The sequence below is a fragment of the Camellia sinensis genome, chromosome 11, assembly GCF_055761805.1.
Source record: "Camellia sinensis isolate YWXY chromosome 11, ASM5576180v1, whole genome shotgun sequence".
In the NCBI taxonomy this organism is placed as follows: Eukaryota; Viridiplantae; Streptophyta; class Magnoliopsida; order Ericales; family Theaceae; genus Camellia; species Camellia sinensis.
In genome coordinates, this window is record NC_138971.1 from 141198881 (window position 1) to 141213306 (window position 14426).

At 37.0% G+C, this 14426-nt stretch overlaps 1 long non-coding RNA gene across 6 annotated transcripts; it reads right to left on the minus strand.

Moving 5' to 3' along the window:
• Positions 1–305: 305 nt before the first annotated feature.
• LOC114262970 (uncharacterized) lies at positions 306–14084 on the minus strand. Of its 6 annotated transcripts, none has more exons than XR_014344691.1 (7): positions 13849–14084; positions 2409–2481; positions 2146–2282; positions 1821–1944; positions 1515–1600; positions 702–779; positions 306–567 (listed from the first exon to the last, which is right to left on the minus strand). It is a non-coding gene; the product is annotated as an uncharacterized LOC114262970 (long non-coding RNA). The 6 variants fall into 6 exon arrangements; XR_014344692.1 differs by having other exon boundaries at positions 1821–1997; XR_014344693.1 differs by having other exon boundaries at positions 2146–2303.
• Between the last annotated feature and the right edge of the window lie 342 nt (positions 14085–14426).

Here is a 14426-nt window from a genome sequence, read left to right on the forward strand (position 1 = left end):
TTAGTCGGCAAAAAGTGCATTCGGCGACTAAAGTGTTAGTCACTAAAAGTGCATTGGGTTATGTTTTTGCTACTAAATTCTTAGTCACCAAAACATTTGATTACGTATTTAGCTACCAAAATATTTTGTGGCCAAATACTTTAACGTGTTTTTTTTAAAAAAAAAATTTCTAAACAACCTGTATCCATTATTAATACAACCTGTATAAACAATATAATCCATCAACGCTAAATATGTTATCAAACATTCAACAACGTGCACACATTTTAGTTCCAACAATCCAAAAAATTAATATTAAACGTCCAATTATATATATATTACAAATTCCATAAGAACCAAGTCTAATCCAACGTCAATAATTTAATTTTATACATAATACAGGAAAAATCAACTACTCCCATTAGACATTTTAGTTCCAACCATCCAAAAATAAATACTAATAAGTACAAGATGTCGTCTTGGCATCACTATAAGCTGCCATTGTTCAAGTCCTTCCATAAAACCCTTCGATTGGAAGGGGCCAACTACTCCTAGTCGCCCATCCCCTTCGTCCACTGCTGCTGGCACCTGTAGAACCATTGCATGAATGTGAAATCAAGTGCATGTCTAATAAAAATATAGAAAGGCATATTCATAGTGTCCTCGATCCAATTACACAATGTAAAATTACTGCATAGGAAAAAAATAAAAGACGTGCTTACCTGCAGTACCATGGAAGTTGAACCCATCATCCCAACCAGGCAATCGGACTTGTGTTCAGATTCTTGCATCTCCAGAGCCTGAAGAAACCTTCAGCAATTGAGTTAGGAAACAGATGTAGTAAATAAAAAAGAAAACTCATCAATATTAAATAATGAAAGTCATTACTATTCATTTATTCCAGTATAGAACATGCATATATGTTGTTATGAAAGAAATGTTGTGAAGTATCAATGATGAGAAAGTGCTGATGTAAATAGAAACTTGTGAGAAACACTACTACAAAGTGGACTCCTGGATCATTACACTCTACAAAAAAAACACAAATCACCCACAAAAGAAAGTCAAATTAAAACAAGAAAAATTTATAACTTTCAAATAACCCAAAAATAAAAAAATTCATGAATAGATCAGAAGTATCATACTTTCTACATTTCAGGCTTGGAAACAAAAGATTGGACCACATTTTCCAAGTTGTCCTTCAAAACTTCAGTAATGACTTAGGCATGTCAAACACTTGTTCAGAATAATAATCAAAATACAAAATAAATTTACTTCTAGAAACTCATAAAAAATTTCTTATCACTAGAATCAATTCAGTTAGTTTCATATCCAATTAAGCAATACTTCCAAGGAAATAATCTTTGTCAGCCTCTATAGACAATTATAGAACTCAACTCAGCGCAAGAAGTCCTTAGTCTCAACTAAAACCTGAGTTCCACAATGTTTTAGTAATCACATCTTAAGTTTGAGCATAAAAGAAAATTGTTACCGAATGAAAATGGTATAATAATCAATCAGTTATGGAAATCAACCTAGTGGTGGGGAGTTTGTGGTATTCGACTGCCTCTTCCTTGGCCCTTGCAATTCTCTTCTTCTCTGCAATCCTAGCTCGCTTCCTCTGCAGAGTTAGTGGAAAACACAAGCAACACCCTGAGCAATATTTAAAGTAAAATAGACTTCAAGCAAGAAAACTACCAATGGAAATATTCAATATCTAACTTTATAGTAGTTCGGAACCTAAACTTGAATATATACTACATCACTAACACATCATCAATGTGAACTAAGCATCTACTAGATGCCATCCCAAGTAGGCTAAGAATTTCTTATTTCAATACCTAACTTTACAGTAGCTATAATAACCACAGAAGTTGTCCCATTTCTAATTTCTCGGTCTTGAAGCCCAGCCAAATGGATGCTTTAATCTTCCACCTTTGCAACAGGATGCTCAACTTCTAACATCTTGAGTATTATAGCACCATCATTAGTAATTGTTACATCTCCAATATCATCAACTAGCATTTGAAACACAAAATCAACAGATGAAGTGTTAGGGCATACAAAACCCTCTCAAATATTTTCTATGTTCCAAAATGTATGCCATGAACAGCTTATAGCTATGTCTAAGAACTTTACTAATGGGACATTTTTGTCATAAATTACCTTGATTAGCAAATTAAACAAATCTATAAGTTAGATGGGCACTTGTACATGTAATTATAATAGAAGTTGCTTCTAACAGGTAACAACCAGATCCAATTCCTTGGTAACTCAACCTTTATATATTTCATTTCATCAATCTGACCAAAAAAAATAAAAACCTGAAAAATGTTACATTAATAACAAATTAATGGTCATGTGACGCCTAAAATTTCCATATTAACACAAGGGAATATACTCTTTACCAAAAGACCAAGTTACCCCACCTGCTAGTGAGTGGAGCGAGAGTGGGAGAGTGTCCTCATGTCCTTGATGAAAATATCTTGGAAGTGAGAGCACCTATAGAGCACTTAAATCAGTTTTATGCATTAACTATTACATAGAGCCATATTTAGAGCAAAAACAAGCTTCCATGATTCATATTTACTTAATGCATATTTTGCATGTTAGAAATGGGCGCCCATGTGGCATGACCCTTTTCAGCCTTTTGAACCTTATCCAAATGGGTTTTGAATTCAAATTCAAACCTATTTGGATAACCACTCGGAATATATATATCTATCATATCCTAATATGGATAGATGATATAGATATCAGATATTATCTCATATAACTAATATGGATAAATGAGATAAATAGATTATATATCTGATATATGAGATATGGGTGATTAAGAGAAAAATAACGTATGTTTGAGTTTTTCCCATATACTGACTCTCTCCCAAAAACAACGATCAAAGCCATTTGCACTGTGGTTTGTGTAGGTGATATTCACTATTGTAATATCACCCCATTGCTGGGTTGATTGACCAGATTCAGGAAGCACGTGATTTATCCACGAGATTCTTCAATTCAGACTCTGTTTGAAAGGTATAGCGATCCCGGATTTACCCTTGTTGTATAGTGATCCGGACATGTGTCCGTGGATGTTGGTAGTTGTTCATTATCTTGTTTACATCCTTTCTTACGTTGTATTTGAGTTATAGGATGTGTTGAGCGGGTTTGTTACAGGTTGGTTGAGTTTAGAAACCAAAACTAGTTGCCCAGATTTTTGGCCTGTACGCTCGAGCGGAGGTGTTGGCGCTCGAGCGTAGATTACGTCCATCCAGTATCTTGTTGTGCAGTGTTGTGAGCTCGAGCGTAGGGTTGGGAGCTCGAGCGGAGTCCTGGTTCTGCAAAAGTGCTGGGCGAGTGCATTCTGCGCTCGAGCGGGAGGTTGGCCGCTCGAGCGGAAGTCTGTGAGTGGACGCTCGAGCGGGGTGTTTTACGCTCGAGCGGAAGACTGGGTTTAAGTCCCGAAATTGTGACTTTTCAAATCACTTTTTGCTTTCTCTTCTCTCTCTTACTTTTCCAAAATCACCATTGTTGAGCCTCTCACTCTAGATACTACCTTCTCTCTAGGTTTTGATCTAGTAGGAGTGATTTACTCACCTTTGGCCTTTACAAAAAGGTTGTTGATCGTCGAGGGCTTCTTTTTAATCTGAAAATCTCGGGTTTTGGAGCACGTTGGGTTTTGTCGTCTTCTCCTTTGGGACTCCGAATTTGAGGTAGGGATATCCTACTCCTCTCTATGGGTTTTGTCTTTAAATTTTGGTATTTTGAGATGTTGGGCTTGGTTTGGTAATTTTGTGAAAGTTTGGGACTTTTGTGTAATTTTACAAAAGTTGGGGGTTTTATTCATAATAAACCTAGATGCATGTTTGGCATAGAAAAATAGAATGATTGTTGAATCATTGATGAAAATGGGACCTAAGGGTTGAAATAGTAATTATGGAAAATGGCCTAATTACATTGTTTAATTAATTGGGATAATTAATTGGTGAGAAATGAGAAAATGAAATGTTGATTGAATATCCATTTGTGCATTTATTTTCTGTTTAGAAATAACTGCTTTGGGCTATCGGTGGAGGATAGTCGTGATTGTTGTAGACAATGTATGTTGATTAGGCAAACTGAAACTAATCAATGGAATGTGTTATGGAACTTGACAGTTGCTGGAATACATTAATTGTTTGTATTGTGTGATTGTATATAGAACCAATGTGTTTATATACGTTATGTGTAGAGGAGGAGATAGGGGATGTACTCCGCGGTTTAGGGGAAGATAGGGGATGGACCTCTAAACCGGATAGGTATTTGGAGGAGATAGGGGATGTACTCCGTAGACAGAGCTCATATGCTTGTCTAGAGAAGTGAAGATAGAGCTCATATGCTTATCTTTGTGAAGTGTGGATACAGCTTGTATGCTTATCTGTGGATATTGTTGATATACATATCTGTTGTAGAATGTGGATACAGCTTGTATGCTTATCTGTGGATATTGTTGATATACATATCTGTTGAGATTGTGGATATAGCTTTTATGCTTATCTGAATGTGAGATATAGTTTTTATACATATCTGTGGAAATGATGATAGCGCTAGCATGCTTATCTGTTGAAAAAGGGAAAATGAAAAGTAAATGGGACTTGTAAGTCGTTGACATAAATATGTAATTTATGTGATTGTATCAGTGTTGACCAACTATCAATTGCTAATGTTTTAGTCATTGTCCATGGTTGGTTTAGTGTATTTCTACTGGGCTGTGGCTCACCCTATATGGGAACATCATTTTCAGGTGCAGGAAGCATGCCACCTCCAAGGACATAGCTGGGAGGCTAGTGGCGGGCATAGTTTTGTCGTTTTACTTTTGATGTATTACATGTAATTTCAAGCCAAGGGCTTAATGTGTAAACGAGTTAGAACTCTTTGTTGTAACCAAGTGTTAACTTGGAAAGCTGTAAGCCCGTAAGGCATTTTGTTATGAGATTAACATGTAATACTTATGTAATGGAATTCTAATGAATAATAGAAGGTGGTTAGTTTATCTATCAACGCTTGTCTTATTTGTTGGGTTTAATGTTATTATTTTGAGGGCGTTACAAAAGGTATGACCATAATTTTTATTTCGTTGCGTTATACTTTGTTTACATTGGTATCAGAGCATTAATGGATATTTTCGTGTTTCCTTTAATCATGTGAATATTTTTATATGTATATGTATACATTATACATGAATGTTTGTAAAGGAAAAAAAAAATCTACTTTTATTAGATTAAGAGCATAAATATTTTTTTTATGTTCATTAATGTCTTTTTTTAATACCATAAATGGTTTTATTTTGAAAAAAGGAGTCCGCCAGTACAAAAATCGGACCAGAAAACACCCTAGAAGGCGGTGCGTGGTCTGCACACGCCACCTGACGTCGTGAGCCGCTCCCACTCGCTGCCACGCGCTTATACGCGCCAGACGCCTTGCCGACGCCCCATCACGCGCGCGTCAGTGGCGCTGTCCACGCGCGCTGAGCCGCGTTGTGAGCCGCGCGCTGAGCCGCGCCATTTTCCTCCGACGGCTTGGCTAGCTTGGCTGTTGAAGCATAAGGCACTGCTTGTTTTGTTTTTAATTCTGTATTGCATTAAATGGTCATAATTAATTCATTACATATTTGTTTTATGCGTGGTTTGTACTGTTAGACTCAGAATTAATTTTTCTACATTATGTAAAATTTTGAAAATTTTATGAAAATAAAAAATATTTTTTCTGTGTTAATAATTCATGTTTTATGCTTTAAGATGCTTCTGGTATTGCATAAATAATTTTCTGGGGTTGAAATTTTTATTGTAGACTTCTGAAAGGTTTTACTATTTACTGGTAATATTGTCTCAGTTATCAATTTCCGGATTTTTTATTTCTAATTTTATGTGTATTTATTAGTTATTTAAAATTCCAGAATATTTCAGAAAAATTTTAGAAAATTTCAGAATGATGTACATTTTAGTTATGGCATAATCTGAATATTGTTTCTGTTTATCAGTTTCTAGATTTTTTATTTCTAATTTTATGTGTATTTATTAGTTATTTAAAATTCCAGAAAATTTCAGAAAATTTCAAAATGATGTACACTTTAATTATGGCATAATCTGAATATTGAATACAACATATTTTTTGGGTTTATAATATGTTGCAATTAAAGAAGCATGATTAGTTATTTATTTATTTATTTGAATTCCATTATTAAATAAATATAGCATGAGTTGTTTGTAAATTTACATTGAGATGCTATTGTATGGAATTTATCATGCTTTGTATATGCCATAAGTAGTGGGAGATTGTTTGATTGTTTTTTGCGCATGGAATTAAATTAAATTTTGATAATTATCACTAGAGGCGCAAGAGATAATTACGAGCATATCAAATTTTCGATCTTGAGACATGTGTAAAATTATCATTATTTAATTTAGATTCTTTTTGCTGCAAAATATTTTGTTTTGTGTTGCTGTCATTAATATCCCCTGCGCATTTGTTTACTCTGTATGTAAAAATGGCTGCTAAGACAGTGGTGGCAGATTTAACTAAAGGAGAGAAATTGGATGGCGACAATTATGACATATGGCGCCGTAAGATCCAATACCTCCTCAATAAGCAAGAAGTGTTGACCACACTTGAACAAGCGATGGTTGAGCCAGAGCAGGGCAATACAGCTCAACATCGTCGTGATCTTGAAGCCTTTCAGACTTGGCGTAACAAAGATCGGTGTGTGTGCTTTACTATGTTGAGCAGCATGCACAACGACTTGATTAGTGAGTTTGAGCATTGCCCGACTGCATTTGAGATGTGGGAAGCTCTCAAGCAAAAGTTTGGTATTACCTCTTTGGCAAAGCTACGTGGGCTAACTATGAAGTTCGACTCATATCAGAAAATGGCGCATCACTCGATGAAGCAGCATTTGAGAGTCATGTCAGCCATGATACGTGAGCTTACGGCTGCTGGGCACAATTTGACTCAAGAGCAGCAAGTACAGGCTGTGATACGCTCTCTGCCAAATTCTTGGGAGCAGATGAAGCAGAACATGATGCATAATGAGAGTGTGAAAACATTCGAAGACATATTGCGTCATTTGGAGCTAGAGGCTGAGTGCCTTGAGGCAGCTAAATTTGATGGTTCTGCTATGATGGTTGAGTCAAGCTCACGTAGGACTTCTCAGTTCAAACGTGAAAAAGCAAAAGGTGCCCCTAAGAAGCAAGCAGCAGCTGCGCTTAAGCCCAATGGCGCTAGAAATTTCAAGCGTAGGGGCAAGAGAGGTGGTAAGAAGGCAAAGGCTAAATTGACATGCTTTAACTGTAACAAAGAAGGACACTTCGCTTAGGATTGCCCTGAGCAGAAGAAGGTACTCCCTTACTTAATTTCTCGCATTCAATGCTTTGTGTCTAGTCAAGCATTAATTGCTCATTCTCCTCATTTTTGGGTTGTAGACTCTGGAGTAACAGACCACATCGCGAGGGACAGGGTAGGGTTCGTTGAGTATCGGTAAGTACTTGCTCGGAGCAGAAAAGTTTACATGGAGAATGAGTCCAGTGTGGAGGTGCTTGGCATTGGCACATTCAAGCTGGAAATGTGACGAGGGCGCACCTTGTATCTTCATAATGTTCTTTATGCTCCGAATATTCGGCGAAACTTAGTTTCAGTTATTAGCATGATGAGCCTTGGTTAGCTTTTGTTTTGAGAATAATGGTGTTAGCATTTATTTGGGAACAATTTTTTATGGATTTGGTTATCTTTCAGATGGTTTTTTAGTTTTGGATGTGGATGATTCTAGTCTTAATAAAAATGCCAATGGCTTTGTTTCTAATATTGCATCTTTTTGTGATAATGATTCTATGAGATGGCATGCTAGATTAGGCCACATAGGGCAAGACAGGATGACTAGATTGGCTAGAGAAGGTCTTTTAGGCCAACTCGCTAGAGTCACTTTGCCTACTTATGAGCACTGTCTTGCTGGAAAGGCAACAAGGAAACCATTTAGGAAAGCCATAAGGGCATCTATCCCATTGCAACTTATTCATTCTGATATATGTGGACCAATGAATGTGAAGGCAAGGCATGGAGCCCCTTATTTCATCACATTTATAGATGATTGCACGCATTTTGGTCATGTCCATTTGATTTCTCACAAGTCAGAAGCGTTGGATTGCTTTAGATGGTATGTTGATGAGGTTGAGAATCAATTAGACAAGAGCATTAAGGCTCTAAGGACTGACCGAGGACGTGAGTATCTATCTAAGCAATTTAAAGTGCTCTGTGAGGAAAAAGGAGTTATCAGGCAATTGACAATTCCTAAGACTCCGCAACAAAATGGTGTAGCGGAGAGAAGGAATCGCACATTGCTTGACATGGTTAGATCAATGATGGCTTAAGCTAATCTTTCAATTTCTTATTGGGGAGATGCTTTGTTGACTGCTGCCTACGTCCTTAACCGTGTGCCCTCCAAATCAGTTCCTTCCACCCCATATGAGATGTGGACTGGCAAAAAGCCTGATTTGGGCAATTTGAGGCCTTGGGGTTCGGCAGCTTACATACACAACGCTTCTCATAAGTTTGGGAAGTTGGGCCCTAGAGGAAAGAAGTGTATCTTCATTCGCTATAGTGAGCATTCTAAGGGCTATGTGTTTGTTGGGGAGCATCCGGATGGAAGTGTGACTGAAATTGAGTCACGAGATGTGGATTTCCTAGAGGAGGATTTCCCTAGTAGAGGTGAGGTAACTAGAGAAATAGAACTCTATGAAATGGAGGATCTACTTGAAGGCGCACCTAGTAGCCTAGTAGAGAATGAGGAAATAATTCCTCAAGCTCCTAGGGACAGTGGGAGCGATCTACCTGCCCATGGATTAGATCCAATGGATGAGGATTCTCAGGATTCTTAACTATGTAGAAGCAAACGTGGAGCTATACCCCGTCGTCGTTTTGAGATTGAAGGGGAAGCATTCATGATTGCTCCGAGTGATAAGATGGAGCCTAAGAATCTCAAAGAGGCTCTCTCATCCCCTGCTAGTAAAGAATGGAGTACTGCAATGGATGAAGAAATAGAGTCTATGAAGAAAAAGCATGTCTGGGACTTGGTTGATTTGCCACCAGGGCGCAAGACTATTAGGAACAAATGGGTTCTCAAAATCAAGCGCAAGGTGAATGGTTCCATAGAAAGGTATAAGGCTTGCCTAGTGGCGAAAGGTTACACCCAACGAGAGGGTGTGGACTATGAGGAAACGTTTTCACCAGTTGTAAGGTTTGCCTCTATTCGCCTAATCCTGGCCATAGTAGCTCAGTTGGACTTAGAGCTATATCAGATGGACGTTAAAACTGCATTTCTCAATGGAGAATTGGATGAAGAGATCTATATGGATCAACCAGAAGGCTTTGTGGCAATAGGTCAGGAGCGCAAAGTTTGCAAGCTTCAACGATCTATTTATGGCTTAAAGCAATCATCCAAACAGTGAAATTTGAGATTTCATCGAGCCATTGTTTCTAATGGGTTTACGATGATTGATGAAGATCACTGTGTGTACGTTAAGCGGTCCAAGGACATTTTTCTGATATTGTCATTATATGTAAATGACATATTATTGGTTGGAAATGACAAGGAGATGATTGTCGCCACTAAAATGTGGTTGTTCTCTACATTTGAGATGAAGGACATGGGTGAGGCAAGCTATGTGCTCGGTGTTAAGATCCTTAGGGATCGCTCTAGGAGACTTCTTGGTTTGTCTCAAGAGACTTACATTAAGACTATTCTAGAGCGATTCCAGATGCAGAGCTGTAAACCCATTGACCCTCTTGTTGCAAAAGGCGAGAGCCTAAGCCTTGATATGGGTCCTAAGACTCAAGAGGAAAATAAAAAGATGGCCTATGTTCCCTATGCAAATGCTGTTGGAAGCTTGATGTATGCTATGATGTGTACACGTTCTAACATTTGTTATGCAGTCGGATTGGTGAGTCGTTACCAATCCAACCCAGGACCAGCTCATTGGAAAGCAGTTAAGAGGATATTACGATATCTTAGAGGGACTGTAGATTACACACTTTGCTACTAGAGTTCAGATCTACATCTAGTTGGCTATTGTGATGCTGACTGGGGAGGAGACCTAGATGAACGTAAGTCTACTTCAGGATATGCTTTCATGCTTAGCGATGGTGCTATTTCTTGGAGCAGTAAAAAGCAATCCTGTATCGCCTTATCGACTATGGAGGCTGAGTTTGTGGCTTGTTCATCTGCCGTTCAGGAAGCCGTGTGGTTGAGGAGATTCTTTCAGCATTTAGATGTTGTCACACACACTTCAGAACCTGTGACTATCCATTGTGACAGCATGGCTGCACTCGCTTACGCTAAGGATCCTAAATACTACAGCAGAACCAAACACATTGATGTGAGGTTCAACTTTATCAGAGACATTTTGGCGCAGAAAGAAGTGATCCTGGAGCACATCCCTACGAGTCGCATGGTTGCGGACCCTTTGACTAAGCCCATTGCTAGAGATGCTTATCTAACTCATGTTAGGGCTTTAGGACTACGTAGGTGGTGATATTTTTATGTGTATTCAGTTGAACTCATTTTTTTGGGGGGATATTTATGCCATTAGTATTCATATTTGTTTCTATTACACATTTATGTTTACTACTTTTAGCAATGGTTTGTGAATTAGCATACACAAAATAATTAAATTGATGTTAGCAGGCAAGATTGGCTCACTCACACAAGCAATCGCCCTTAGCGCTAGGTAGCGAGTAAGGATGAGACTAGAAGCTAAAATTATCCACTAGCTATGTCGCCTTGGTTGGAGCCAAGATGAGGTCTTATTAGAGACCGACCATGGATATGAGAGTACCCACTTTTCCATGATATGCCTGTTATGGATAGCCAGATGCGATATCTCATTTGATGCCTGAGAGGCGAGCAAATAAAGAATTCGAGTTAGATGCTAGAAAGTGACTTGTGCGCTTAAGAGCGACTAGACTAAGATCTGTATGGTGTGTGAGTTTAACATCACTCTTTGGAAGAGTAACTCCACTATAACATGCATTCGTACTGCATGTGCTTATCGACCCGTTAGCAAGGTGAAAGAATGGATCCCTGCTTCTTCACCGTGTGAGTCCTAAAAGTCATTTTTTCCTAAATGACTTCACTTTGTGCCTTTTGTGACCTTTGACTATGTCATAAGATGAGGAGTTGATGTTCAGCTACTTTGGTATATTGCCTGCAGTCATGTATGATTCGTCTTTAAGGGACATTACTGGGAAAGCGGTCAATTTCAAATTGAATGATATAAGGGTGAAGGGAAGATCATCTAGTTCTATATCTCTGCTCTATATTCACTATCAACAACTCACATCGCTCTTTATAGGATGCTGATTGGGTGTGAATATAATGCGGGACCTAGGACAGTCAAACATGCTCTTTGAGAGATTAGAGATATTTTTGGACTGATGTAGCTAGATGGGTCTGGGTACATGAGACACTATTTCTGTTCTTTTTGGGTTGATGTCTCTATGCTGACTCATATTGAGTTTCTAGTATAGAGCTCCCACTTGCAGGTGTTCTTAGCGATCGCACGGTACATTGGCTAGTGTGAGATTGTTCATTTTTTGGGAGGTTGAGATAGAGATGTGGCAGTGTCATGCCAACTCATGTGCGAGTGGGAGATGTTAGAAATGGGCGCCCATGTGACATGACCCTTTTCAGCCTTTTGAACCTTATCCAAATGGGTTTTGAATTCAAATTTAAACTTATTTGGATAACCACTCAGAATATATATCTATCATATCCTGATATAGATAGATGATATAGATATCAGATATTATCTCATATAACTAATATGGATAAATGAGATAAATAGATTATATATCTAATATATGGGATATGGGTGATTAAGAGAAAAATAACGTATGTTTCAGTTTTTCTCATATACTGACTCTCTCCCAAAAACAACAATCAAAGCCATTTGCACTATGGTTTGTGTGGGTGATATTCACTATTGTAATATCACCCCATTGCTGGGTTGATTGACCAGATTCAGGAAGCACATGATTTACCCACGAGATCCTTCAATTCAGACTCTGTTTGAAAGGTATGACCATAATTTTTATTCCGCTGCGTTATACTTTGTTTACATTGCATATACTTATAATAATAGAAAGAAAATTTTAAACAATACAAGAGGTAGCACAATGGTAAGTGCCTTACATTTTGAACAAGTTAAAGGGGCTGCTAGTTCAATTCTCAATCCATTCACCACACAGATAAATGTTTTAATTTTTATGTGTGTTTAACTCTCCTCAAGCCACCAAATAATAGGATGCTTGCAAGTCTACATTTTGCACACACTCACTCACTCACACACACACACACACACACGTACATAATAAATTATACAGATAGAGGCAGGGAACATTTATATAACTGCAAAAATGAACCGAGAAATAATTTGTTCCAAAAACATCACTAGCATGCTCAAATAACCACAGAACCACATCCAAATATTTAGTTCAAGTAATGATATCACCAAATTTAGCACCTATTTTTAACAATTAATATATAAATGGGCAACAAAACAACTTGCTTACCAAAGACATTCAACCTTAGAAACATGGTCATAATAATAGACAAACAATGTATGACAAAAGGAAAGATTCATCAGTTTTAATTAAGGGATTTGAGCAGGTACTACAGAACATCAAAAAGTGATCTTTTTTTATTAGAATTAAAAGTGATCTAACCACTCCAAAATACCACAATGTCAACAACTTTGAAACAATAATCATGGCTACAGACTTCAAAGATCTGAAGAATGAGTACAGGTGGTAGTAGATCCAACTAAATAAAAGAAAAATAAAAAATCAACTTATATTGACTTTTATTTTTTGATCCCCTTTACCACCTTAAAAAGCAAACTTGTCATGTAATCAATATAGAAAATTCAACCATTGATATTTGGTATAACATAAATCTACAAAACAGAGGCTCAGAAAGAGTAAATGATTTGTGCCATGTCAATCATCTTATTCTAGATTTCGCAGAAAGAAAAGAATATAGATAAGACAAAAAATAAAACTAATCAGTCACTTTTGGACCAAGGCCAAAAACAAAGCATCTTCCTTGTATGATGTATATAATAAGTAATGACGAGGTAAACAAGATGTCCTCAAAGATTTCCTCAAAAACAAGACCATAATTATCATACCATTGGTTAAAAAGTTGGAAACCAAATGAAAAGCTAGTGTCACAGTAGTAATGGCATTTGGGACTGCCCACGGGTGACTCAGTTGAACAAATAAATTAGATCATTTAACAATTACATAGCAGTGTTTGGGTGGCCTGGTGTACTCTAATAAATAACCAAAGTTGTTATCCCACCAAATACAGTACATACACTTCACAGATTTTCAATTCATTGAACAACAAAACTACATCCTTTCTAATCACCAACCATGTCCAAAGTTAAAATAAAAATTATAAGTAGTTACTTACATAGCTGCCACATATATCTCTATAGCTCTACATATGCACATAAATGACACAGATAGAGAGGTAGAGAACATGTATATAACTGCAAAAATGAACCAAGAAATAAATTGTTCCAAAAACATATATAATTATAAGATTGTGATTAAGCTTATAACCTAACCTTGAAGCAAAGCAGAATTCAAACATTCAGATAAGAGTCAAAATCGATCAACCATATAAAATCCATTCCATTTTAGAAATAAAAAATAAATCAAGAGCTAGGGTTTTACCAAATAGAGATGAAATATTTAGAGAATAGCAGAAATCAGTGAGCTAAAAATGGTGAGAAGAAGAGGCAAATCGAAGAGTTGATAAAGGAGAGAGGCAAATCATACCAGAGAGAGAGTCGATTGGGGGGCGAAAACCAGAATGAACTTTGGTTCGTCTTCGTATAGCTGTTTGAGAGAGGGAGAGCCAGTGAGGGAGAAGGGAGACACCGGTGAGAGAGGAGCGACGTTGGCGGTGAGGGAGGAGGGAGCGAGCAGAGAGGATATAGTAGCCGTGTGAGCAGAGCAGAAAGAGGCGATATGCCTGTGTGAGTGTGATGCTAACCCTAAAATAAGTCAAAAAGATAAAGACACAAACATATATATAGAGAGGGCTATGATACTAATATATATAATCACACTTATTCAAAATGTGTGATTAAAAAAAATATTATCACACTTATTGAATTAAATGTGATTAAAAAATTATTTTAATTTTTTTAATCACACTTTTAATAAAAATAAGATATTTTTAATTCTTCATATATGATCTTTAATCACGTGTTAATTAGAAGGTGTGATTAAAAAATATATATATAAACACACTTAATTAAAAAGTGACATAAAAAATAAATGTTATCACACTTAATCAAATTAAGTGTGATTAAAATATCAATCTATTTTTTTTTATCACACTTCCAATAAAA